We start from the raw sequence: 25,672 nt of genomic DNA, 5'->3' as shown, positions 1-25,672 counted from the left end.
TAATAATAATAATAATAATAATAATAATGGCATTTGTTAAGTGCTTACTATGTGCAGAGCACTGTTCTAAGCGCTGGGGGGGTTACAAGGTGATCAAGTTGTCCCACGGGGGCCTCACAGTCTTAACCCCCATTTTACAGATGAGGTAACAGGCTCAGAGAACTTAAGTGACTTGCCCAAGGTCACACAGCAGACATGTGGGGGAGTCATGATTCGAACCCATGACCTCTGACTCCAAAGCCCGTGCTCTTTCCACTGAGCCACGCTCAGAAGCATCTAGAAGCATCCTAGAAACCCATAAATATATACAATGGTTAAGTTTTTCATCCTTGGAGATTTGATTTGCCTACTTTCGGACTTGATTACAAAGACAAAAAATATATAAGAAGTGCACTTATTTCTAGTCTAAATCCTTATTAAACAGTATAAGAAAAATTGGTTCAGCTAAGGCTCTTTGAAATTCAAATCATATGAATACCTTAGGGAAAAAAAACAGAGGCTGACTTAGCAGGCATGAGTTTAAAACGATTAACCTATTTTACAGAATGGCATCCAATTTATCATCAATTTTTACTACAGTGGCACTAGCAATTTGTCAACAAGTAGTTATCTTTTCCTATATTAGGATTAATTATTACCTTGTTTAATCTTTTTTGCCTTTCTTTGGAAGTTTCATTCAGAGACTACGGTGAGACATTAGTGAATAAGTATCCTATTGATTTCCAAGCTTAACAAGCGTCTGGCAGATGAATTGCATCTTTCACACTTTTACTCTCCCATTATATGTTATGTCCATTAGTGTTGAAGTAGCAGGTATAGATTTTTCATCAAAGCTAAAAAGCAACAGTATAGTGTTTTACTGAAGCAGTTTCAACACAAAATACTTTTTAAAAACCCACTCCATTCCATAAGCTTCATAATTTGCATGGCACTAGAGTTTAGACTGCACAAGAATACACTTGCTATCATTTTCCTCTATCTGAAGTACAATCCGAATTCATTCTGGAAGACTACCATTACTGCATGATGAAACACCACCAAGTAAAACATCAAACCTCTTTCCAAAGTGTTGAAATGTCAATGCAATCTAAATTCAACTCCTTACTCTCCCTCCCCTGAGTCTAGAGACATTATATATCACTGAAAGTACTAGAATACAAGTGTTAAAGCTTTTTATCCAGTGAGCTGTAATGACTTGACTAATGAAGAGTAGTAAAGCAAAATTAAAAATATTATTCACAAGTGACTGAATCTCAAGAAAACAATGGAATTTTCAAGGTAAAATAACCATACTGACTGAAAATCTTCCTTCAATAGTAACAGCAGCATTGACAGAGCACCCATTTGGTATGGTGCATGGTACTTGGTGCTTGGGAAACACAGAATAACCAATAGACTCTGTCCACAAGGAGCTTACATTGTAAAGAAGACAAACAATAATTTAGAATAAATTGTAAAAGGGCTGAACTGAGGACCAATGTGAAAGGAATGCGCTTCAGAAGAGATGATCATCTCTTAAGAAAATTCCATTGTAATCTATTTCATTAAAAATCTTTATACGGTCCAGCCTCTTTAAAATCACTCCTGTTCCACCAGTTCTTTCACTTTTCATTAGTTAAGATGCTAGCCCACTTGCAGCTTCCAGCTTGTCATCACTAGGGAAGGGTGTTTTTCCCAAATACTTCCATAGAAATTTATATTTTAATTATGGTTCTGTTTGAGACACACTAGACATCCAGTGCCAACTTCACGCATGTGGCCTGTGTGGAGTTCCATCCATAGCATCTCTGGTTCTGCATCCGATCCAGACCACATCTTCTGGTGCTGCATTGTTACCCTGATGTAGGCACAGAGAAGTGAAGTGACTTGTTCAAGGTCACACAGCAGACAAGTGGCGGAGCCAGGATTAGAACCCATGACCTCCTGGATTCCCAGACCCATACTCTAAGCACTTATAGATACCACCACCGTAGTGGTGTCAAACCTTCTAAAGAGCCATGGGCCCTGGATACGTAGCTACTTGGGCAGTTTCATCAGCATCACTTGGGAATAATACTCAAATCAAACATCAGGCCAGGATTAGCAGTACTGAAGCTGTGGACCACAGTCGATTTTATACAACCCTGCCGGGTGGGACACATAAGAAAAACAGATGACAATGGGATGCCTAAGTAGCTGTTGCATAGTGATGTTCACTTACTGAGGAAGAGCAGAATACAAGTTTTGAACAAATTGAAGCACGGTGTTAATCAACGCAATCTTACAATTGAGAAGCACCGTGGCCCAGTGGAAAGAGCACAGGCCTGGGAGTTAGAGGACCTGAGTTCCAATTCCAACTCCACCTCTTGTCTGTTGTGTGGACCTTGGGCAAGTCACTTAACTTCTCTAATAATAATAATAATAATGGCATTTTTAAGCACTATGTGCCAAGGACTAAGTGCTGAGCACTGTTCTAAGTTTTTAAGGAAGCCGTCTCAGTTTCCTCATCTGTAAAATCAATCAGTAAACGGTATTTTTTTAAGAGTTTACAACATGCAGAACAAGGTACTAATCACCTGGGAGAGAACAATACTAAAGAGTTAGCAGACACATTCCCTGCCCACAACTTACAGTCTATAAACAATCCTTCCAACTCTTACTTAGATTGTGATTCCAATTTGGCACAGGGACTGGATCCAACCTAATTTGTATCTGCCCCATCACTTAGAACAGTGTTTGAGATATTAAGTGCTTGAATAACATTTTAAAAAAACCCCACAAAACAAAAAACTCTGTTGTACTCTGTAAAATTCATTCAATCATATTTATTGAGCGCTCACTGTGTGCAGAGCACTAAGCGCTTGGAGCACTGTACTAAGCACTTGTATTAAGACTGTGAGCCCCACCTGGGACAGGGACTGTGTCCAGCGTGATCAGTTTGTATCTACCCCAGCACTTAGTACAGTGCTTGAACATACAGTAAGAACTTAAATGCCATTATATAAGAAAGCAGAGTACTGGGAAATTACTGTAGGTACACAACCAGCCCATCAGACAGCAATTGGGAGAAGGATCACTCTCCTTGAGTGATGGTTTCAGGAAAGCTCAAGTACCAGAAAGCCTCTCTCGGAAAGTAGCTACTGCCTCAGCACTGAAAGGGACCATGTAGATTTTTGGTCATCAGCCTTTTCATGACCATCTGTATGCAGGAATCCATTAGAATATAAGGTCCCTGTTGGCAGGGATTGTTTCCTATATCGGTTGAGGTCTCCAAGGGGATTAGAATAGTGCTCTGCACATAGTTGGCACTCAAATACTTATTGATAGGCTTATCTAGTGGTGCCATTTTTTTAATGAATATATAAGCAGGTTTTGAACACCATATTTTAAAAGGCTGAGGAGAGACTGCAGAGACGGTCCAAAAGAATTACAGATTAAAAAGACAAGGGAAAAAGCTGCAGAAAATCTGAAAGAATTGGGTCCTTAGCAAAATTTGACCTACGAAGTAAGAACAGTTCTTCATAATAATGAAGCATTTATGTGCCAAGCACTGTGCAAAGTCCCGGGGAAGATACAAAATAATCAGATGGTTCACAGACCCTGTCCCACATGGAACTCACATTCTTAAGAGGGGAGACAGGTATTTTAATAATAATTATGGTATTTGTTATGTGCCAGGCACTGTAATGAGTGCTGAGGTGGACCCAAGCAAATCAGGTTGGACACAGTCCGTCCCACATGGGGCTCACAGTCTTAATCCCCATTCTACAGATGAGATAAAAAGCACAGAGAAGTTTAGTGTCTTGCCCAAGGCCACAAAGCAAACAAGTGTTGCAGCCGGGATTAGGACCCATGACCTTCTGACTCCCAGGTGTGTGCTCTATCCACTATGCCATGAAAATTATGTTACAGGAGAAGTTACGAACTTATCCAAAGTTATGAAGCAGGAAAGTGCTGGAGCTAGAACTTGGATTAGCATCCCAGTCTCCAGGTTCTCAATTCTGTGTACTTTCCACATGACCATGCTGCTCATCTCTACAGAACCCCGAATGAGGAGAAATAAATAGTTTATTAGGAAGAATGTTGGATTGCCCAAGAATACGCTGCTTCTACGGGTGTCTCAGTACTAGAATACAGTTATGGAAACCTTCTTTCCTGAAGATCTTTAAAAATCAGATAGTCAGTCATCTAAACTGTATGAGTAGCTGTTGATTTGCCTTGAGGAATGAATTAGAACCAAACACCTACTAAGGTCTGTCCAGTCAAAGAGATGAATCATTTTCAGAGTTAACCACAGCACTGGCCTTTTTAAAAATAAAGCCTCTTTAAATCCATGTCACACTGAATAAAGCCTACTTTAAATGGGTCACCTTGTTTAAATCCATCCAAGAGGAAAAAAAAAAATTGCATTTTGAACAGTTGCTATGCCATCCTTTTCCTGTCACGTTTGTACTGCTCCAAGAGCAGGTGGATGCCTAATAAATGCTTTTTTTGATGATGATGAATATCTTAGAGCTAGGGAACACTTTTATTATTTCTTGAACGAGAGGAAAGGCAGTCATAATTCATTTGTTCCTCAAGCACTCTTGACTTAATGGATCTTTCACACTTATAAACAAAACACCATCATCAGCCTTAGTCTGGGAGATAACCTACATGCTTTATTAATATTGTTCTGACCTACGCATGTAGAGAAATTAATAATCAACAATATAACTCACCAACCAGTGAACTTTTGAAAAAAATTTGGAACTGCTTGTGCGCGGCATCTATGTTAATGTTTATGCGCTAAGGTATCTATGAGAAGAAAAACTGCTGGAAGGGAATGAGGTAAAACTATAAAGAATAGTTTGTGGAATACTAGGAAATATTGTGGAATACTGACCAATAGATCTGGCAAGCAACAATCAATAAGAAGTGACTTTCTGAGCAAAGGTCTTGGGCAGGTGAATCAGAGAGGCACACTCACAAATGCCACCAGATATTGTAGCTGCTGGTTCTAGTTGCAGTCTAAAGCACAGGTTTTACGTGAATGTTATACAGAAAGGACTGCTAAATGGCATATTAGTCTTTTCAGTCACACCTTCCTCTGGAGCTTGAATGAAGGAAAAGGATGTTCAAGGATGTCTTTAGGAATAGGGCACACAGTTTCTCAGGGATGGTTAGGGTATCCTCCTACAGAAAGGCCGGGAGCTGGAAGATATTAGTTGTGGTCTGTTAAAGTTGACAGAAATACCATATCATAAGAATTTCTATTTTGTGGCTCAATCTTTGTACATATTTCCTGCTTGTGTCCATGTCAAGTGTCTGTCTTAATTCCTGATCATCATGACAGGAGATAGCTTGCCTTTGTATACAGTGGAAGCCAACTAAAAGCTTGTTAACAATGAAAATGCTGTTCCTTCCTAGCCCAGATAGTCTACAGGAATACGACCTTTGCCTCCAAATCGCACACAGATTGTTTCAACACATGCAAAGACAAGATGCAAATGAGTGCTAAAAAAATTGGAATACTACTCCAGCCTGATGCTGTAATGCTTTATTCAGAGGAAAAAAAAAAAAAAAAACCACTGTAGAATGGGGCTATAAGGCTTAGGGAGTTTTCATTTTTTATGCTGGAAAGATTTCACAGTAGAATATCACTGGGTTGTGTTTGAGTCCCTAGCATATTAATTATTTGAATTCACGTTAATACAAGTCACCACAAAAGCACAAGGGGAATATTCTTTTCTCAAATCACACAGCTGTGATTTATAGAACTAGAGATGGTTCTCCTGCCATGCCCTTCTTGCCCTACATGCATAGTGGGCTAACTAAAATTCCCACCACGTCTGGAAAAACTTCTCCTTGGCAAACTGGAGGACTAGAGATGGTCATCGAAGAAGAGAGAACTGATAAATATGTTCCTGGGCTCCCAATGTAGTATGATACTTGGAAATGGGGAAGAAAGGGACAGGGAATAAGAAGTTTGTACAGTGGTGATCATAAGGGAAACTGAATGACCCTCATGGTCACTTTAGATAACCGGACAGCTTTTAAGGACCCGGAGCAATATTGTAGGTACTCAAAGCATTTGGAAGGCACTGACTGGAAAAATAGAAGACAGGGCAAATGGGCTGCTAGTTCCCAAATTCCCTTTCCTCTCATCTATGAATAATTGCATATGTGCCTCTCCTGATACACTGTGAGCTCCTTGAGGGCAGAGATCATGCAACTTATTTCTTTGGTCCTGTTCCAAATGTTTAATACTGTATTCTGCACAAAGTAGGTGCGTAATGAATACAACTGATTGACTGGCCTATTGTCCATGGGTTAGACAGCGTTTTTGGTAAACTTGTAGGGGCAGTGAGGTAAGTGACATATGTTGGCTTTTTCTGTTCCCTTCTCATGACCGGGGGCAGGACAGTCCAATCAGTGTTGAATGCAGACAGGCAATCAGAAAAATGTTTTACTCTAAAGAAGATTTACAACCCAAAATAGGAGGATATTCTTTACTTTTAGGGAGAATTATTCAATCGAATATCTTTGGGGTTGAATTTAGTCCAACTGCTTCTTGTTTTTAGGAGAATTACTCAAGACACTTAAACATGCATCCCTGTTGCTTGGGTGGCATTTCAGGAATAAAATTAGTATGATTTAAGAATAAAAAACATGGATTCCATTTCTTTTGAAATTATGAGGGGATGCTTAGATGGTAGAGAGCTCTCATATGATGCCAAATGCTTAAAACATAAACATTTACTACTCTGAACAAGTATAAGATTAGGCTGGGTTTTCCTCACTACTTAGAATACAAGAAACATCTGGTTAATATGCAGATAGCATCTGGTAAGTATATGGCTTATATATCAACATTACCCTTGTGGATTAGCGAAACGTTATCCTAACCAAAAAGAGGTCCTTTAATATTAAACAACTGCAGTAATTTATCTAAATACACATCTACAGTTGGTAAAACTCAATTTGGTAGAAGACTCACAAGAATTAAAGAGACATTTCTATAAATAGTGGCCCTAACAGGGGGGCTGTTTCTCAATTATACAATGTACCCTGCAGATCTGGCCTACAAAAAAGTGTTCTTTCTGATATAAAGCAAATTTCAAGGGTATAGCACTAAGGGTAAACTGATCTCTTGGTCCTCCCTACCCAATGAAGGGCCCTTCAAATTTAAGAAGGGGAAGTTGTGCTTTCTTAAGTCTGCCTGGGTTCTTTTACAAATGCCCAGGTCAAGGACATCATCTTTGGGGCAACCTGATAGGGGAAGATGAGTAAATGTCAGACTCTCTCTGGAATGAGCCAAACAACTGAGTGAATATTTCAGCTGCCTAGAGCTGCATGGTGTCCAGGAGATTCACAAGGAAGTTAAAGTTTGTTCTATGGCATTTGGTTGGCATTTACTATGTGTCAAACATGGATTCAAGAGATGGGGAAGGTACAAGACAGCTAGGTTGGACATAGTCCCTGTACTGCATGGACTCACAGTCTTAATTGGGAGGTAGAACAGGTACTAAATCCCCATTTTACAGTTGAGGAAACTGAGGCACAGAGAGGTCATGTGACACCTCCAAGGTCACACAGCTGGCAGAGCTGGGAATCAAACCCAGGTCCTGTGACTCACCAGACCTGTGCTCTTTCAAATAAGCCCCTAGTGTAAATTAATTGGCAATTCTCCATCTTTCCATGGCTTAGGAAACGCAGAATGAGGTGAAATGGAGAGAGGAGATGAGGGAGCTATGCAAAGTAGGTGACTTGCAACATTATAAATAGTTAGTAAACTTGGCACACTTTCCTGGTATCGCTTTAAGCCTCTGGCTTTACTGTTCTCATACATGCAGTACCTAACAGTGAGGAGTTCCCAGATCTAGGAGGCCTCAGGAATCTTGAACCACTTAAACTTTGCCCTTCTTTTACTGTATCTCTAAACCTCTCCACTTCTCCTTGGTAAGTTTTCACCAACACCTGTTCAATCATACCATTCCTGCTCCTAAACCTCATTTCAAGCTGCAAACAATGTCTAACACAGCCTTCTCAGCTCACCTCCTTCCCGTCAGTTTTACACTTTCCCAAAGCACCTCTTAGGACTCCTCCAAAATGGATTCTCTTACTGTTTCTGTAATAAAGATGTCAACTCATAGACTCCGCCTCCCCTCAGTAATCATGTACCACCCCTCTTTACCCTCTTCATTTGCACATGAGAAGTTGTTGTTTAATCCAAATGTTCAATGCTTGCTCATATATCTACACTGGAAATCCCTTTCACAAACTTTCAGAGGTCCCACCGCAGTAAATGACAGAACGTACACTACATACCCAGTTGAAAGTTTCATTTTAAGTTCTCTGCTGACTGGTGTATCGGTAAAGAATCTTTCTCCTCACCTTAATTAAATTAGATAATCCAATTCATGAGCTGTTTCAGGATCACTGCTCTTCTTACTCTAATGGAAATCAATGAAAAATAAGAGACATATAAAGTAGGAGGCAAAACTACACACTGACCTTCAGAAAAAGCTCATGATTATTTGAACAGACTACTAACCTGGGCGGAATTGGTGGCTAGCAGAATTTCTTTAAGTAAAATGGAGTTTGTAACACTGGAGATACTTTGTCCTAAAAATCTGCCTGATTCCAACTACAAAAAAAGCTGTGACATAACTAATAATTTAACCTACACAGAAGATAGAGAGCCTGTTCCCACGGGTTAGAAATGGGGTAATTCTTCTAGAGCAAGGCTTCTATAAGAGTGACACCAAGAGGCAGAAGCAAAAATCAGCACTAGCTATTTGAGGTAAGCAAATGCTACAGCCCAAAAAGGACCATTTTTATACCGGATGAATTGTTATTCATGCTTCGGTTTTATTAGCTATACTCACACCAAACGCTGATAAAAATCTCACACCATGTAATCTTTGCTCTCTAAAGAGGAAATATATATACATACACTTAATCAATGGTATTTGTTGAGTACTAACTGTGCGCAGAGCACTGTGCTAAGTACTTGGGAGAGTACAACACAACACAGTTGGCAGACACATTCCCTGCCCATAATATATATGTGTAATATATATGCACAACAAATGTTTGTATGCATACATTTCTTTCTCTCTTTAAGAGACTGTAAGCTCGTTATGGGCAGGAACATACCTGCTAATTCTGTTGTAATAATAATAATGGAATTTATTAAGCGCTCACTATGTGCAAAGCACTGTTCTAAGCGCTGGGGAGGTTATAAGGTGATCAGGTTGTCCCATAGGGGGCTCACAATCTTAATCCCCATTTTACAGATGAGGTAATTGAGGTGCAGAGAAGTTAAGTGACTTGCCCAAAGTCACACAGCTGACAATTGGCAGAGCCAAAATTTGAACCCATGACCTCTGACTCCAAAGCCCGCGCTCTTTCCACTGAGCCATGCTGCTTCTCTGGTACTCTCCCAAGTGCTTAGTACAGTGCTCTGTATGTAGAAAGTGCTCAATAAATACCATTGATTGATTGATGATAGTACTTTTGGGGTTGATCTGTGTACAGGGGTGTGGCTGAGGAGATTAATGAGAAACCTGCAAAGCCTTTTGCACCTTATACATAGAAAGGTCACCTTTTGTTGCATGGTTGCATTTGCTGCCCTGCACTGCCTGGCATCATTTCCATTTGTCTCTTGGTATCAAGTCCTTCCTGCAGTCTATGCTTTTACAGCGTCTCCATGTTCCTGATCACAAAGCTGGGCAGAGTGCCGGCTGCTGCTAAGTATACTTAATGGAGATTCTAAAAGGTTTTAAATCCACTCTTGTCGGTTAGCCACTAAAGGAAATTGGAATTTTTTTTAACTAGTGAAGCCCTGGGATACTCTGTTCTTATTTATTAAAAAGAATAAAGCTATTATACAGTAAAGTTTAAAAATGTACAAACTTTCGTACATTTGAAGTTGTATCCACAAGCAATCCATTAAAAGAGATTTTGCTTCTTCCCATAGTTGTTGGAGACGAGCTTTCCCCACTGCCACTACGTTTATGGGGTTGAAAATTTTTTTCAGAAAAACAAAGTCTGGCAATGCCTATTGGAATGGTTCATCCAGGAAAATCATTTTGTCTCATTTCATAGAGCTTGAAAGGGAATAGGCTCGCCATCAGGAAAACCAGGTGGTGTGGGCAGAGAAACATTATACTAAAAGTGAAAAACAAGGCACAGTCTTGGCACTGCCCTGTCTGCTGCTCATGGCCACCACACACATCACCATCACCAGTACCAGGTTCTATGTGAGTGAATAGCTGAGATGTGGATGATGAGCAGGGCTCCAGCTCTATCTCCTCTAACCTGCTCTACAATCTCAAATCTCTTCCTGCCTTCAGGATGACTTCATGTCCTTCTGACACTTTAAATTGAATGTGTCAAAACCTGAACTCAATGATCTCCTAAACCTTTTCCTTCTAATTTACCTATTGCTGTAGGTAACCACCTCCTCTCGACATGCACGGAAGTTTGCAACATCCTCTTTGATTCTATTCTTCTTGACCTTTCACATTTAGTCATTCTCTACATCCTTTTACCTTTAATGCTATAAAGATTCATCCCTCTCTCACCCCATTATAAGACCATCACCTTGATTTGAGCCACCTCTCAAGTATCTACTCTCTTTAGTCTCTCCCACATATAGCTGTATTCATCTTCTTAAAATGTCATTTGGAACACACTACCTTCTCAAAAATCTCCACCAGTTCCCCATTCCTTCTAACATAAAACAAAACTCTCAATCTTTTCCTTCAAAGCTCTCCAGCAGTTTTGTCCACCTTGCTTATCTGCTCTCTTTTCCCACCACACTTCAGGTCACACTCTTTGTTCTCACAAGCAAACCTTCTAATTCTACCTTGCTCACCACTCTGGTCTAAGTCTCATTGCTCAAATCTTTCTTCCCTCCATGGAACTCATTCCCAATTCAAGTGCACCAAAACACACACCTCCTTCCTTCAAAGCCCTCTAGAAAATCCACCACTTTAATCTTGTCACCCCTTCACTTTATTACTCATGCATGCAGCTGTTTAATTGCCTACCTTAGATTTTATCATTTAAATAATGGCCTTACTCTTTTATCCTATTATAACTGAAGTCCAATCCTTTTCTCCATTAGTCTGTAAGCACCTACCCTGGGGCAACAGTATCTTCTTCTTCTAAAATAAATCCAAAGCACCTAGTACAGCACTGACTGCAGTAGGTGCTCAATAATTAATGATATAATTATATGATATTAATGATAGTGGAAATCCTTGCAGGCTGATATCTTTTAAGACCCAATCTGCAAGTAGGGGCATTTCTTCATCTCTATTGAAAAGCTTATTTCTCCTTATGATTTCCTGAAGCCAGATAATGCCAAAATTTCTTGGGTTCCTTTAGGCCCACCATGTAAGTCACAGTGACTTTGTTATTTTCTCTGATATAAACAAAATGAAGTTTTCTACCCTGTATCATACATGCACATACATTATACACACACACACACACACACACACACACACACTGAAAATTTTATTTCATATCTGAAGACAAAACGTACAGTGAGGTGTCATACTCTAGAAAGTCATTTAGTTTTCCCAGGAAAATAAACCATTGTGAAAAATTAGGTACTAAGATAAAAATGAAAACCAATATAAACATTCAATGGTACTAAACTTTAATGTGGGTGAATTTTGCATTTTGTAAAGACAACAATAAAGAGCAGCACATCTTTGTTGAAGCAATAATCTTTCTACATATAAGCTTTTTAAGTATTGAACTTGTTTCATACAATTGCATAGTTTTTCAACTGATGCCCCAATTTGGTACAGCTAGGTTAAGTAATACTATTCAGTGTAATATAAGATCAGAATTTTTTGTAAGTATTGACTTAAATATAAGGACAACATAGAGATGCACTTCATGAAATCAAGTATTTGTTGAAGCATGCTTGATTAAGTGCAACAATATATAATTTGAAATGTTTACATCTATATGATTCAATCCTTATCTGCAGTGGAAAACAGTTATTGAGAAGTTGGAGATAGGTTTCAAAATACATTAAGACCATATAAGCCAATTACTATTAATCATATTTGCTCTAATTAACCTTTTAAATATTTGAGATGTAATAGTTTAACAAAGGTGACAAATTCTAAGAAAAATGCAGGTGTCAACATGAGTGAAAATATGGTATGGGCAAATATAATAGAGGAGCAGCATGGCCTGGTGGAAAGAAGACAAGGCTGAGAGCCGGGAGTTTTGGGTTCTACTCCTAGGTGACCCTGGGTGAGTCATCCTGCTTCATCTGTAAAATGTCCATTAAGTATCTGTTCTCCCTCCCGCTTAGACTGTGAGCTGGGATTGTTCCCAATCCCAGCACTCAGCACACAGCAATCCCTTAAATACTATAAATGTACTAAGAAAAAAATATGCAAAACCTGATTGGTTTATGGCCATTCTATCCTGTAAGAATGGTCCTAGAGATGAATAACCTTTGTAGGAAATAAAGAGGGAGGAGGATGACATTCTTTACTCCCAAATACACTGAAAATGACCCTCACTACTTTCTGTAAAAAGGAGACAATTTCTTCCTAACAATAAGATAACTTCATTTACTTATTTATTTTATTTTGTTAGTATGTTTGGTTTTGTTCTCTGTCTCCCCCTTTTAGACTGTGAGCCCACTGTTGGGTCGGGACTGTCTCTATATGTTGCCAATTTGTACTTCCCAAGCGCTTAGTACAGTGCTCTGCACATAGTAAGTGCTCAATAAATACGATTGATGATGATGATGATGATGATTTACTATGCTTATTATCATTACTTTGACTGCTGACCCAATCTAAAACACAGTGGCCCTAACCACTTCAGATTAATTACAGCTCAAACCAAAACTGTGCTGAGGACATTGGACATAAAACATATTGGTCCTCTTTCCCTGCTAAAACAGTCCTCATAAATGAACTCTACCCTTCTGGTCTGGAGAGGACTAAGTCATTGCTCACTGTGTAGAAGACCGTAATCACAATGTCATGATTTCGGCAGTAATAAATCTGCTGTAGGGGGTGGAAATGTAATGCATCTGCTTTAGCATCTGCTTTACTCTATAGAAATATGTATCAAAAAAAGCCTTGCATGAGTCACAAGAGAGCAGCTCTTGTCTCAAAGGCAAATGAAATCCCAACAGCCAGGGTTCCTTGAAAACTGCACAAACGAGGACCAATTTATACTTTGGCCACTACAGTCTCCTGTAGACCAAGATGGAGACCTAGTACCCTTCTCTGAGGTTCACTTTAGTTTTTGTGAGGAAAGGTTCTTCAAAAACCCTTTAAAAGTGCCCTCGGGAATATGACATACCTGGGTATCAGAAAACAAAAACCCAAAACTGCAACACATTCCCAGAAGAGTGAGGAAAGTACCTCAATAGAAATGTTTTCAGTGGATAGGGGAGGAACTGTTTATGTCACTTTGCCTCTTTTATAGCCTACAAAGTCCTATGAGGGAAAGCAGTGAGGCCTAGAGCACGGGCTTTGGAGTCAGAGGTCAGGGGTTCGAATCCCAGCTCTACCACGTCTGCTGTGTGACCTTGGGCAAGTCACTTAACTTCTCTGAGCCTCAGTTACCTCATCTGTAAAATGGGGATTGACTGTGAGCCCCACATGGGACAACTTAATCACTTTGTATCCTCCCCAGTGCTTAGAACAGTGCTTTGCATATAGTAAGCGCTTAACAAATGCCATCATTATTATTATTAATTCATTCAATCATATTTACTGAGCGCTTACTGTGTGCAGAGCACTGTACTAAGCGCTTAGGAAGTACAAGTTGGCAACATAATATAACAATTTGGCCTAGTGTGAAGAGTAGAGGCCTGAGAGTCAGCGGACCTAGGTTCTAATCCCAGCTCCACCAGTTAACTGCGGAATTACCTTGGGCAAGTCACTTAACTTCTCTGTGCCTCAGTTTCCTCATCTGCAAAACGGGGATTCAATATCTGTTCTCCCTTCCACTTAGACTGTGAGTCCCTTGTGAGACCTGATTATCTTGTATCTATCCCAGCGCTTAGTACAGGGCTTGGCACACAGGAAGCACTTAACAAGTACCAAAATTATTACAACAATGAGCAACAAGAGTCAATCAATCAATCGTATTTATTGAGCACTTACTATGTGCAGGGCACTGTACTAAGTGCTTGGGAAGTACAAGTTGGCAACACATAGATACGGTCCCTACCCAACAGTGGGCTCACAGTCTAGAAATGAGCCAAGATATCAACATCCAGAAAAGTACAATAATGGATCTTGGAGGTGGAAATCCTCAGACTTTTCATTCATTCAGTCAGTCATATTAATTGAAGACTTACTGTGTGCAAAGCACTGTACTAAGAGCTTGGGAGAGTATAATATTACAATGGAACAGACCTCCCACTGGTCTAGGTAAACAGTCCTTACAGATGAGGAAACTGAGGCAGAGAAGAGTTAAGTGACTTGCCTGAGGTCACAGCAGGCAAGTGCCAGAGCCTAACCCCAACCCTGTGCTCTTTCCAAGGCCACAGAGCCTCCTGCTGCAAATACAATTTTAAAATATCCCACGTGTAGCAGGAATTTTTACTTCTGTAGAAGATTGAACTCTTAAATGAATTAATATTTTTCAGGGTTTCAACAGCAATAGACCAGTGTTGGTTATTAAAGTGATATGCAATCAATGCATGTCCTCAATTGTAATCTACAGATGGTATGTATGCTTAATTTTCAAAAATAAGGTACTTCAGTGTAAAGACAAAGACATTTTAATTACAGCAGACAGAGTTAGTGCGGTGGTGTTCTTAGTCTAATTGGCATTCCACTTCCTACTCAGACGTATAAAACAATTCTGAAAGCTGTCAGCTGGGAAAAATACTTTTTAGTTTGATTAAACTGCATTTTATTTTTACAATTCAACCAGGCAGGTGAATACTGTATGCCCATTTGTGCTTTCTTTATTCATTGGTAAATTTGATGGGGGTTTTTTGTTTTCAAATTTGAATGAAATGATGGATTAGCATTTTAAGGCTTAGAGAATTTTACCCAAAACAATGGATGTACAGTGAGTAGGTACCTCACTGGCCAGTAATACTTTTTATTGGAAAAAATAAAAGCACCTAGTGCTTCGGCTTTCTGTTCTGGGTTGTAAAGACAACAATACCTTGATTGGCCTTAATTTAAAAACATTAAACAATTCATACAAAGTGGTGTGACATGGGCAGACATCGTTCCCAGAGCCATCGAGACACAGAAAGGTTAGGTGATTGTCCAAAGACAGCACAGTAAGGCAATGGAAGAGACAGGGATTTTAAAAATTTAGAAATTCCTGAATTCCTTAGAGCTCCTGCCTCTTGCTCTGAGTTCGATTTCTGGTTTATGAAAGGTGTTCTTTGTACTTTTCAAAGAAACCGTTCATTAATCGGGTGACTTGGATGGACTGTAGTTAAGTGCAGTATTTTTAGATCATTTCTCAAAAACTGAGCCTAATTAACTTGCAGCATTCTCCCCCAGTAAAAAATTCTGGTGATTACAGTGTTCTGCACCCAAGAAGGGCTCAATAAATACCATTGATTATTTGATTATTATTTGGCTTATCTACTCCCCATGTGTGTATGTGTGTGTGTACACACACACACACACACACACACATATATATATATATAAATATACATACACACATTTTTTGTTGTTGGGGTTGGGAAGAGAGTAACATTACATTTCCTGATACTCTTTGAGATTCTTGAGTGAAAAGCTATTATTTTCTGTGTTTTTAAAGTAGATTTGCTATTATTTCAAGAAAGTGAAGGAATACAATTCACATACACATTTTCCCAGGCATGGAAATAAAGCATTCCATACTGGAAGCCTTAGGATGACTAATTTGATCGAAAGCTTAGAAAATTCTTCCATTTGTAAGAGCTATACTACTTCTAGCATTTCCAGATTGCCAGTTAGATATGCCAATTTAAGCCTTCCTCTTCTTTCTGAAATACGCCACATTCTATAGCAGAAATCTCCCTGCACAGCCCTACCTTTAAATCTGTTATTACCAAATATCACCCAGAGCCCTAAAGATAGGTATCTGGTACCTTTTTTCTCTACCTTTTCAATAGATGAAAACGCACCGAGCTTTTTTCAGATTATCTATTCTGATCACTTGAAAAAACAAGTGACCATCACTGGCATTTAGAGAAATGTAGACTCACAATTTTAAAACTGTCAATAATATGAAAATATCAGTGAGATTAAATATTAAGTAGGAGTATAATGTGCAATTGAAATTTTACATTTGCAAAGAAATTCTTCAAACATAACCATGGTGGAAGAGAGGCCAAAAAGGCAGGTTAAGAAACAAAGTTCTCACTATGATGCGGTGGCTAAGTTACAGATTTCCTCTACCCAGAAGCTGAAGAACCATTTAAAATGGCAAGCGTAAAAGCAGGGTCTCAATAAAATCGCATACAAACCTACTGGCCTATAATTATCATTTCCTCCTCTGTTATGTTTTTACATTTTTATTTTCCAGTGGCGAAGGCTCTTCCCCTCCTTCATTGCAGTTTCCCCTCCTCAAAAATCCATTTTCCCTTTGCCTTTAAGTGCATTTGTTTTAGAACAGAATTTCCACATAGCAGGAAGGATATAAAAAGGATTCTGCTCAGCCAGCACCAGGCTAGCTGAGGAGCCAACTGCACTGATTTTAGCAATCCCTGACTTCTGAATGCTATTAAGTTGCTGACAGCAGGGTCCCAAGACAGTGCAAAATGTTCCATATTTTAATTCCTAATGGGTTTTAAAAATATCTAATAAAGGGGATGTTACAGGGTGAATATCACAGCTGACAGGCCCCAAACTTCACCTTATCTTAGTGACATTACATTGATGCTAAACTGCCCTCATGAACCCATAAAATCACATCCGTGTCCTCAATCGAGGGCTCCAACACTAATAAATGCACACTTCTCAGCTATCTGACCTGAAAAGGACAATAAGCCTCAGGCCAGAGCCGTTAACCAAGTTGGGAATGTTGCAATGTCACCTCCCTGAAGCATCTGGACACTTTTAGTTTTCTACTAGATTTCAAAACTAAACCTGTCTACAAAAGCATAGTCAGCACTTGGGTGAAATCTACAAAGTCTCAAGTCAACTCTGCCGGTCAACTAGAAAATAATGCTCTCCCTTGCATAAGCTGATATTGCTACTTGTTCCTTAAAATTCTGCTGTAAACGTCTGTCTGTCCCATGAGATCCTAAGCTCCTTGTGACAAAGAAATATGTCTTGTGCTACTGGCATACCCAAGTGGTTGGTTCTGTGTCTCACATATGGAAGGTACCCAATACCTGTAGTATTTATTGAATGCTTACTCTTCAGAGCACTGATCTAAGCAATTGAGACAGTGCAATACAACACAGTTGGTAGATGCATTGCCTGCCCATAAGGACTAGAAAGGAAAGAAAATGTTTAATATAAAACCGAATCTGAACATTAGTTTTGTTGAGCTGAGAGTTGGGTAAATATCGAGTGCTTTGATGCATTCAATCACATGTATTGAGTGCTTACTGTGTGCAGAGCATTGTATTAAGTGATTGGAAAGTACAATTCAGCAATAGAGACAATCCCTGCCCACACTGAGCTTACAATCTAGAAGGGGGGAGACAGACATCAAAACAAGTAAACAGGCATCAATATAAATAGAATCATAGATATAAACATATACACATAAGTGATGTGGGGCAGGGGGAAGGGCAAAGGAAGCGAGTCGAGGTGATGCGGAAGTGAGGGGGAGCTGAGGCAAAGGGGGGCTTTGTCTAGGAAGGCCTCTTGGAGGAGGTGAGCCTTCAGTAGGGCTTTGAAGTGTGGGGGTGGGGGGAGGAGAGAGTGCTTGGCGGATTTGAGGAGGGAGGGCATTCCAGGACAGGTAGGGCGTGGGTCAGGGGTCGATGGTGGGACAGGTGAGATGGAGGCACAGTGAGAAGGTTAGCACCAGAAGAGCGGAGTGTGCGGGCTGGGAAGGAGAAGGAGAGAAGGCAGATGACTGAAGAAGGGGCAAGGTGATGAAGAGCTTTGAAGCCAATAGTGAGGATTTTTTGTTCGATACATAGGTTGATAGGCAGGCAACCACTGGAGATTTTTGAGGAGGGGGTGACATGCCCAGAATGTTTCTTTAGAAAGATAATCTGGGCAGCAGAGTGAAGTATGGACTCAAGTGGGGAGAGAGGAGATTGGGAGGTCAAAAAGGAGGCTGATGCAGTAAACCAGTCAGTATAGGATGAGTGACTGTATTAATATGGTAGCGGTTTGGATGGAGAAGGAAAGGGCAGATCTTGGCAATGCTGCGAAGGCGAGACCAGCAGGATTTGGTGACGGACTGGATATGTGGGTTGCTTAAAGGGTAAATGTAATTACTAGCACTACTAGCATTTGTCATGCCTACAATCTGTCTTTTATTATCTGCTCTGATATCTCATTTTGCCCCTGACTATGCCCTCTTCTGCAGTCAAGCTAACCTGCTTAGCATACCTTGCACTTAGTTCTTCTCTTTCCATACCAATTACCTTGCCATTTTCCCCCCGGTATGGATACCCTCCTTCTTCCCTTTCACTAGACTAAGACATATAGCACCTTTATAACACTTCTAAATGCACCTATTCTTCCTCCATGAAGCCTTCATGAATTAACCTTATGTAACTCCAGTCATGTCAGTAACCTGTTTCCTCTTTTATTAATCCATTTCTGCAGATGAAATTTATTCAAACTGGGCTCTTATGGCTTCTCAAATGATTTTGTATTTCTGTCACGGGCATTGTGGAATGCTTCTGAATTTACCCTCTCCCTATTTCACCCGTTAGAGGGCATGTTTTTTCACTTTCTCCATTCGTCCCCAAATGCTAGCATGATATTATTCATGGAGAAGAGACTCAAATATTCTCAATCAATTTATGATGTGTGCAGCTGCAAGTACTGAGAATTATTACCTTGCTATGGTCTGGCTTAAAGAAAAGTCAATGCTCTTAAAATGCTTCAAGGAATTTGGATTTTACATTATCCCACCACAACCTAAAATGACAGATGAGCCCGTGTTATATTTCAAGAGCCCTTTTTTCCCCCTATCTCCATTCCCTTAAATATACATTAAATGAAAAAACAAACTACACGCATTCATTCCTACTTAACTCCAGAAATGTAGTCCAAAAAAGCTTGGCTATGGCCTTAAATGCTACCCCAAACTCTCAGCACTGTTCCAAGTGGCTCCTTTCCATGGATTAGAAACATCTTTAGATTCTCTCAAAAGAAAGGGCATGTGTTGGTGTTCTTGGGGTTTGGTTCACAGCTCATTACAGCACCAGTTTTAAATCTGGCCTCATACCACTCAACAGACTCTAAAACAACCTCCCGTAGAATTTACCAGTGTCCTTATACTATGTGCATTTTATAAACCTTCTCCATGATTTATGATGAAATTTTTTCAGGTAATAAGCAGCATGGGCTAGTAGGAAAAGCATATGGCTGAGAGTCAGAGACCTAGGCTCTAACACCTGTTCGACAAATTGCAGGTGTGTGACCTTGACCAAGTCACTTAACTTCTACATGCCTCAGTTGCTTCATCTGTGAAATAGAGATTCAAGATCTGTTCTTCCACCTACTTAGACTGTGAGCGCTAAGTGGGATAAGAACTGTGTCCAATCTAATTAATTTGTATGTACTTCAGTGCCTGACACATAGTAAATGCTAAATACCATTTAATGAGTGCCAAATGGGTGCAGTGTTCTGGATTGAGTGCTTGGGAGAAAGTACAGACATACAAGGCATGTTCCCTGTCCACAACTCTAATGGAACAACCCCCCGGCCCCCGCTGCCACCCTTATCCCTTGCCCCTAATGACCTGGCCACCTACTTTGAGAAAAATCAAAGCTATCAGGTATCATATCTCCCTAAAATCCCCCATGCTCCTCCCCCCACTTCTTCAACTCTCCCGTATTTTCCATCAGTACCTCAGGAGGAGAGCTCCTGCCTTCTCTCAAAATCCAGCCTCACCACCTGTACATCCCCATTCCATTCCTTCAAACTTTATCGAAATAGTTGTCCCCTCTTTTCTCCGCTCCCTAACTGCCATCTTCAACTGTTTGATCTCCAATGGCTTCTTCTCCACTGCTTTTAAACATGCCCATGTCTCCCTTATCCTAAAAACCCTCCCTTGACTACAAAGCTCTCCCCAGTTATCATCCCTTCCCCCTCCTACCATTCCTCTCAACTCCTTGAGCGAGCTCTCTACACCTGCTGTCTCAAATTCCTTTCCTTCAATTCTCTCCTTGACTTCCCTCCAATCTGGCTCCAGCCCCTTCACTCCACAGAAACTACCATCTCAAAGGTCACCAATGATCTTCTTCTTGCCAAATCCAATAACCTCTACTCCATTCTAATCCTTCTTGACCTCTCAACTGACTTCGACTCTTGTGACCACCTCTTTCTGTAAAAATAAGCAAACTCAGCTTCACTGAAACTATCCTCTCCTGGTTCTCCTATTTCTTTGGCTGCTCACTCTCAGTCTCTTCATGGGCTCCTCCTCTGCCCCCCACCTCCTAACTGTGGGTGTCCCTCAGGGTTCAATTTTGGGTTCCCTTCTATTCTCCATTTACATCCACTTCCTTGGAGAACTCATTGGTTCCCAAGGCTTCAACCGCAACCTCTATGCAGATGATTCCCAAATCGATATCTCCAGTCCTGATCTCTCTCCCTCTCTGTAGTTTGGCATCTCCTCCTGCCTTCGAGACAACTCTACATGGATGTTCTGCCATCACCTCAAAATTACCATGTCAAAAACAGAACTACTTATTTTCCCACCCAAATCCTGCCCATCCTCTGACTTTCCCATCAGTGTAGACATGCCACCATTCTTCCTGTCTCGAAAACCCATAACTATGGCATCTTCCTTTATTCCTCTCTCATTCATTCCACATATTCAATCCATTACTAAATCCTGTTAGTTCAACCTTCACGACATGGCTAAAATCCACCCTTTCCTCTCCATCCAAAGTGCTACCACATTTATTCACTTACCCTATGCCTCCTTGATAACTCTATCAGCATCCTTGCTGACCTCCCTGCCTCTCCCTACTCTGATCCATACTTCACCCCGTTGCCCGGTCATTTTTCTACAAAAATGCTCCATCCATGTCTCTCCACTCCTCACGAACCTCCAGTGGTAGTCCATCCACATCCACGTCCAATAGAAACTCCTTACCATCAGCTTTACAGCACTCAATCACCTTGCTCCCTCTACCTGACCTCAGTACTCTCCTACTACAGCCCTGTACACACACTTTATCTTCTAACGCCAACCTACTCACTGAACCTCCATCTCATCTATCTCACTGCCAACCTCTAGCCCACATCCTGCCCCTCGCCTGGAACACCCTTCCTCTTCAAATCTGACAGACAATTCAGAACCCTATTGAAAGAACATCACCTGTTCACCTTGTAACCTCCCCAGCGCTTAGAGCAGTGCTTTGCACATAGTAAGCACTTTATAAATGCCATTATTATTATTATTATCTCCTCCAAGAGGCCTTCCCTATGTCCTCTTTTCCTTTTCTTCCACTCTCTTCTGTGTTGCCCTGACTTCCTCCCTTTACTTGAGAAGCATGTGCCTTAGTGGAAAGAGCACGGGCTTGGGATTCATGGGCTCTAATCTCAGATCCACCACTTGTCAACTGTGTGACTTTGGGCAAGTCACTTGACTTCTCTGTGCGTCAGTTACCCCATCTGTAAAATGGGAATGAAGACTATGAGCCCCATGTGGGATAACCTGATTAGCTTGTATTCCCTTCCAGTACTTAGAACAGTGTTTGGCATATAGTAAGTTTCTTAACGGATGCCATTATTATTATTATTTGTCCACTCCTCCCACCCCCACAACACTTACATACATATCCGTAATTTATTTATATTAATGTCTGTCGCCCTGTCTAGACTGTAAGCTCGTTGTGAGCTGGGACTGTGTCTGTTATACTGTTATATTGTACTTACCTAAACACTTAGTACAGTGCTCTGCACACAGTAAGTGCTCAATAAATATGATTGACAATATTAGTATAGTATTTGTTAAAAGGTCATTCCTACAGTTAGGGAGCTACACACCTACACTTTAATGAATGATGATGACTCCAAATTGCTACTGAAGTCTAGACATGAATGAGATTCTATGGGTTAACTTTGTCACTCAAATATGGAGTTGTTAAACAATTTACCTCACTGCTGCTTAAAAAAGGATTCTGAAAAAAGAGACAGCCAAAGAACAAGGATGCTGTGGGAACAAAAATCAAGTTGAATGGATCAAATTTCCCCCACTGAAAAAACACTCCTAAAAACCACGATGCATATACACCCATTAGGGAAACAGCATTTTCATATATTTTAAAGCATATTAGAAACTAGCTTCACCTTGAATGTATAAAGCATAATAAAGAAAAGTTAGTAGCCAAACCTGGTCTGCTCTCCATTGTCCAGTGAGGCTTAGCTGGAACTCTTATTCCATTATACATTAAATTGTAAAAAGAGACACATAAATTAGAAGAATAAAAATAATTACCTTAAATGAAAATTTCTCTTCTCCCACTCTTCTCTCTTGTCTTTGGACAGTCCCTCTGCTAGGGTGATCAGTTCGTGGAGTTTGTCTAATACAAAGAGCAACAACAAGAAAACACAAATATTCTAATGCTGAAGAGAAAAAAATAAATCCCTTGATAGCCCCTAGAACTACTCTGCTGTGCAGTATTTCAAAAATGGCTTGATATTCTATTTGCTATTTCATGTAGCTTTTCCATACCATCTCCCATTGAGCTAGAGTACAAAAAAAAGTCAGGATGTTTTAGTAATTTATTTGTTGGGAAGGAAGGGGTTCTGTTTGTCTGACTTGGTACTTATCATCTACTATACAATCCTGTGGAGATCCCTGCTTTCCCCATTACCAATTCTTATTCATTTCCCAATGTCATTCTATGGAGGAATTTAGGTCTGTCCCCTTTTACCTTTTTATTTTTCTTGGCTCACAATATTTCACGTCTGCCTCACTAGTAATGTCATGGGTTTTCCTGGGAAAACTGGGAGTGTTTGTTTTAGATATATTCCTGTCTACATCTCCTCAAAGAAATGCTTTATTGTTTTGCCATACTGTGGGATAAAACTAACACATTTTGGTCCCTAATCTCCTGTGCCTAATTTTTTTCTGATCTAAAAATGCCTACCAGAGCTCTAAATAGCTCATCAGGCTTGTAACAATGCTGACCCGAGCCAGTGAAAAACTGCTCACTGCCAATATTCCCTGTAAGATGGTTTTCCATCAATACAAAGTTACAGGCATCCTTTCCCAAGGCTACCAAGGAAAATAAGCTGGTTCTGGCAGTCGATTATAGACAGCTCTAATGCTATGAATCCATTTTCCACTGGCTCTGCTAGGCAAGGCTTCTTCCTCCAGCCTTTAAATCTACACATTTGGTTGGATAAAAAAAGTTACAGAAATGAAATTCAAAAGGCAATTGTTAATGGGGTCGCCTAATCACAGGTTTCCAGCTCAATGTCCCCTGATATCTCTGAAGTTCATTGGAGATCTGTCTGGTCCCTAGAAATTGAGCTGAAATAAAGCTACACACATGCACAAAACCGAGTAAAAATGAAGTTAAGTGGTTTCTTCTGTGGCTTTACCCTGATCCCTGACAGATGTCACACTTTTTTTCCCTTTGTAGTGCAGAAGAGTGTATGACGTTCACACAGCATAACTCTCTTCAGTGACAGAGGAAGCATTAGATGATACTTTTGCACACCAAACTTTGGGAAGAAGCATTATTTTCTGTCAACTCCCTTTTTCAAAATTAACAGGTCATATCCTATTAAAATCCAGGGCCTAGCCTCCTCAAAGATTCAGCGAAGGTATTGGCCCATGTCTCAAAAATGGAGTCTGTCGGGAGCTTTTGTATTCAAAGTGGTCACCACCTACCTTGCCCAACCAAGCAGCATTTTACAATGGTCTACCCCACCTAGGGATGCTCGGTTTGAATTATATTTGGGGGTCTTCCCCCAACTCTGACGGTAACTCTGATACTGAGTTCTCCTTGAGAACCACAGTGTGTTAAATGGTGCTTTGTCCAGAATGTCAACCACAGCTGGGAAGCCAGCTGTTCCTGGTAGCTCTACTGCCAGAGAAAAATTTGAAAGCTTGCCCTGCAATAAACAGCATGCATTCTCAGTACAACTCCTAGCCACTGACAGGTGCAATATTTCACACACCAACAGCCAAATTACACCCAAGAGCAAAGTAGAATCCCTTCAAAGAAACCTCTCAGGCAAACACTCTCTCTCCTTTGAGGGAAGTCAAGTGGGATTCAACAGTTTAGGACCCAGGGCATCAATTCTTATTATTATTATTGTTATGGTATTTAAGTGTTTACTAAGTGTCAAGAACTGTTCTAAGAACTGGGGTAGATGCAAGTTAATTAGGTTGGACACAGTTCCGGTCCCACATGGGCCTCACAGTCTAAGTAGGAGGGAGAAGAGGCATGGAATCCCCATTTTATAGTTAAACTGAGGGCCAGAGAAGTTGTGACTTGCCCAAGATTATACAGCAAGCATTTGGCATAGCTAGGATTAGAACTCCAGTCCTCTGACTCCCAGACTTTCTACTAGGCTATGCTGCTTCTCTAATATTGCTTCTACTAGACATGAGCTGCCTCTCTATCTTTGGTTTCAAACTCCATGATCTGACCTATTTTACTGGAAACAGAGATGAACCACTTAAAAATAATAATATTTATTAAGCTCTTCCTTTGTGCCAGTGCTAGAGTATGTACAACATAATCAGACTGAACAAGTTAAAGAAGTCAAAGATGAATAGCATGTTACGTACTCTAACAGGATGACTTACAATTGATTCCCAAAGGATCTGATAAATAGTTCTTCCAAAACCTCCAGATTTGGGATGTGTATCTTGGCATGGCTTGAAAATGGAACTTAAGGAACAAATGTCATGGATCATCTGAAGCTCCAAGTTTGGCCCCAAGATGGAAGCACTTTATTTCTTCTTCACTGGTTGGCATTTATTCTCAGTCACTAATGGAGAATAACTTTTACTGATAAATGATCTTTACCTTTCAGGTTTGAACAGCACTAAAATCATCATACCAATTGGACCCAATGAGCCCAATCACTTTGGAGAGCAGTGATTTATTTGCATTAGATTTGGCCAGTGTGGTGTTGCTGTTTCACCCTTGCTTTCATTTGTGCTTCCATTAGACTTCTAAATGTTTGTTTCTACCATCCTTGAAAGGAACTTTCCATCTAAAGCCTCCTGAATGGCTATCAGAGGATTAGGTTTCAGCCTTTCCTTATCTTTATATGCTGTATTGTTGTAAGCAGAGAAAGAAAAAATATTTTGAGCTGAACAATCCAGTAACATTCAACAACACTTGCCCCAGAAGAATCAGGCAGTCACCTCACCCAGGGGAGTCTAAATCTACTCAAGGAAAAACACTGAAAGACTGTTGCTGTTGACTTAGTTGAGAACTTAACCCAACTCCCCTGATTTTGTCAGACATCTTTATCAAAAAAGTTCCTTGTATTAACTACAACCCATCCCTTCACATCTTGTGTCTGGACTGTCCATCTTTTCGCCTCCTAAATATATCTTTCAAATCCCAAAA

At 40.3% G+C, this 25,672-nt stretch overlaps 1 protein-coding gene across 5 annotated transcripts in view; it reads right to left on the bottom strand.

The window, feature by feature from the left end:
- B3GALT1 (beta-1,3-galactosyltransferase 1) overlaps window positions 1–25,672 on the bottom strand; it is a 354,820-nt gene that overhangs the window by 225,512 nt on the left and 103,636 nt on the right. For 4 of the 5 annotated variants that reach the window (XM_038751644.1, XM_038751646.1, XM_038751643.1 and 1 more), the window contains exon 2: window positions 22,570–22,654. The gene's annotated coding sequence lies outside the window, so the exon portion shown is untranslated. Of the gene's footprint in view, window positions 1–8,355; window positions 8,378–22,569; window positions 22,655–25,672 lie in introns of those variants that run through there. The other variant, XM_038751648.1, reaches the window with a different exon arrangement.

The sequence above is a fragment of the Tachyglossus aculeatus genome, chromosome 9 (assembly GCF_015852505.1).
Source record: "Tachyglossus aculeatus isolate mTacAcu1 chromosome 9, mTacAcu1.pri, whole genome shotgun sequence".
NCBI lineage: Eukaryota > Metazoa > Chordata > Mammalia > Monotremata > Tachyglossidae > Tachyglossus > Tachyglossus aculeatus.
This window is presented reverse-complemented; position numbering and strand designations above follow the sequence as displayed.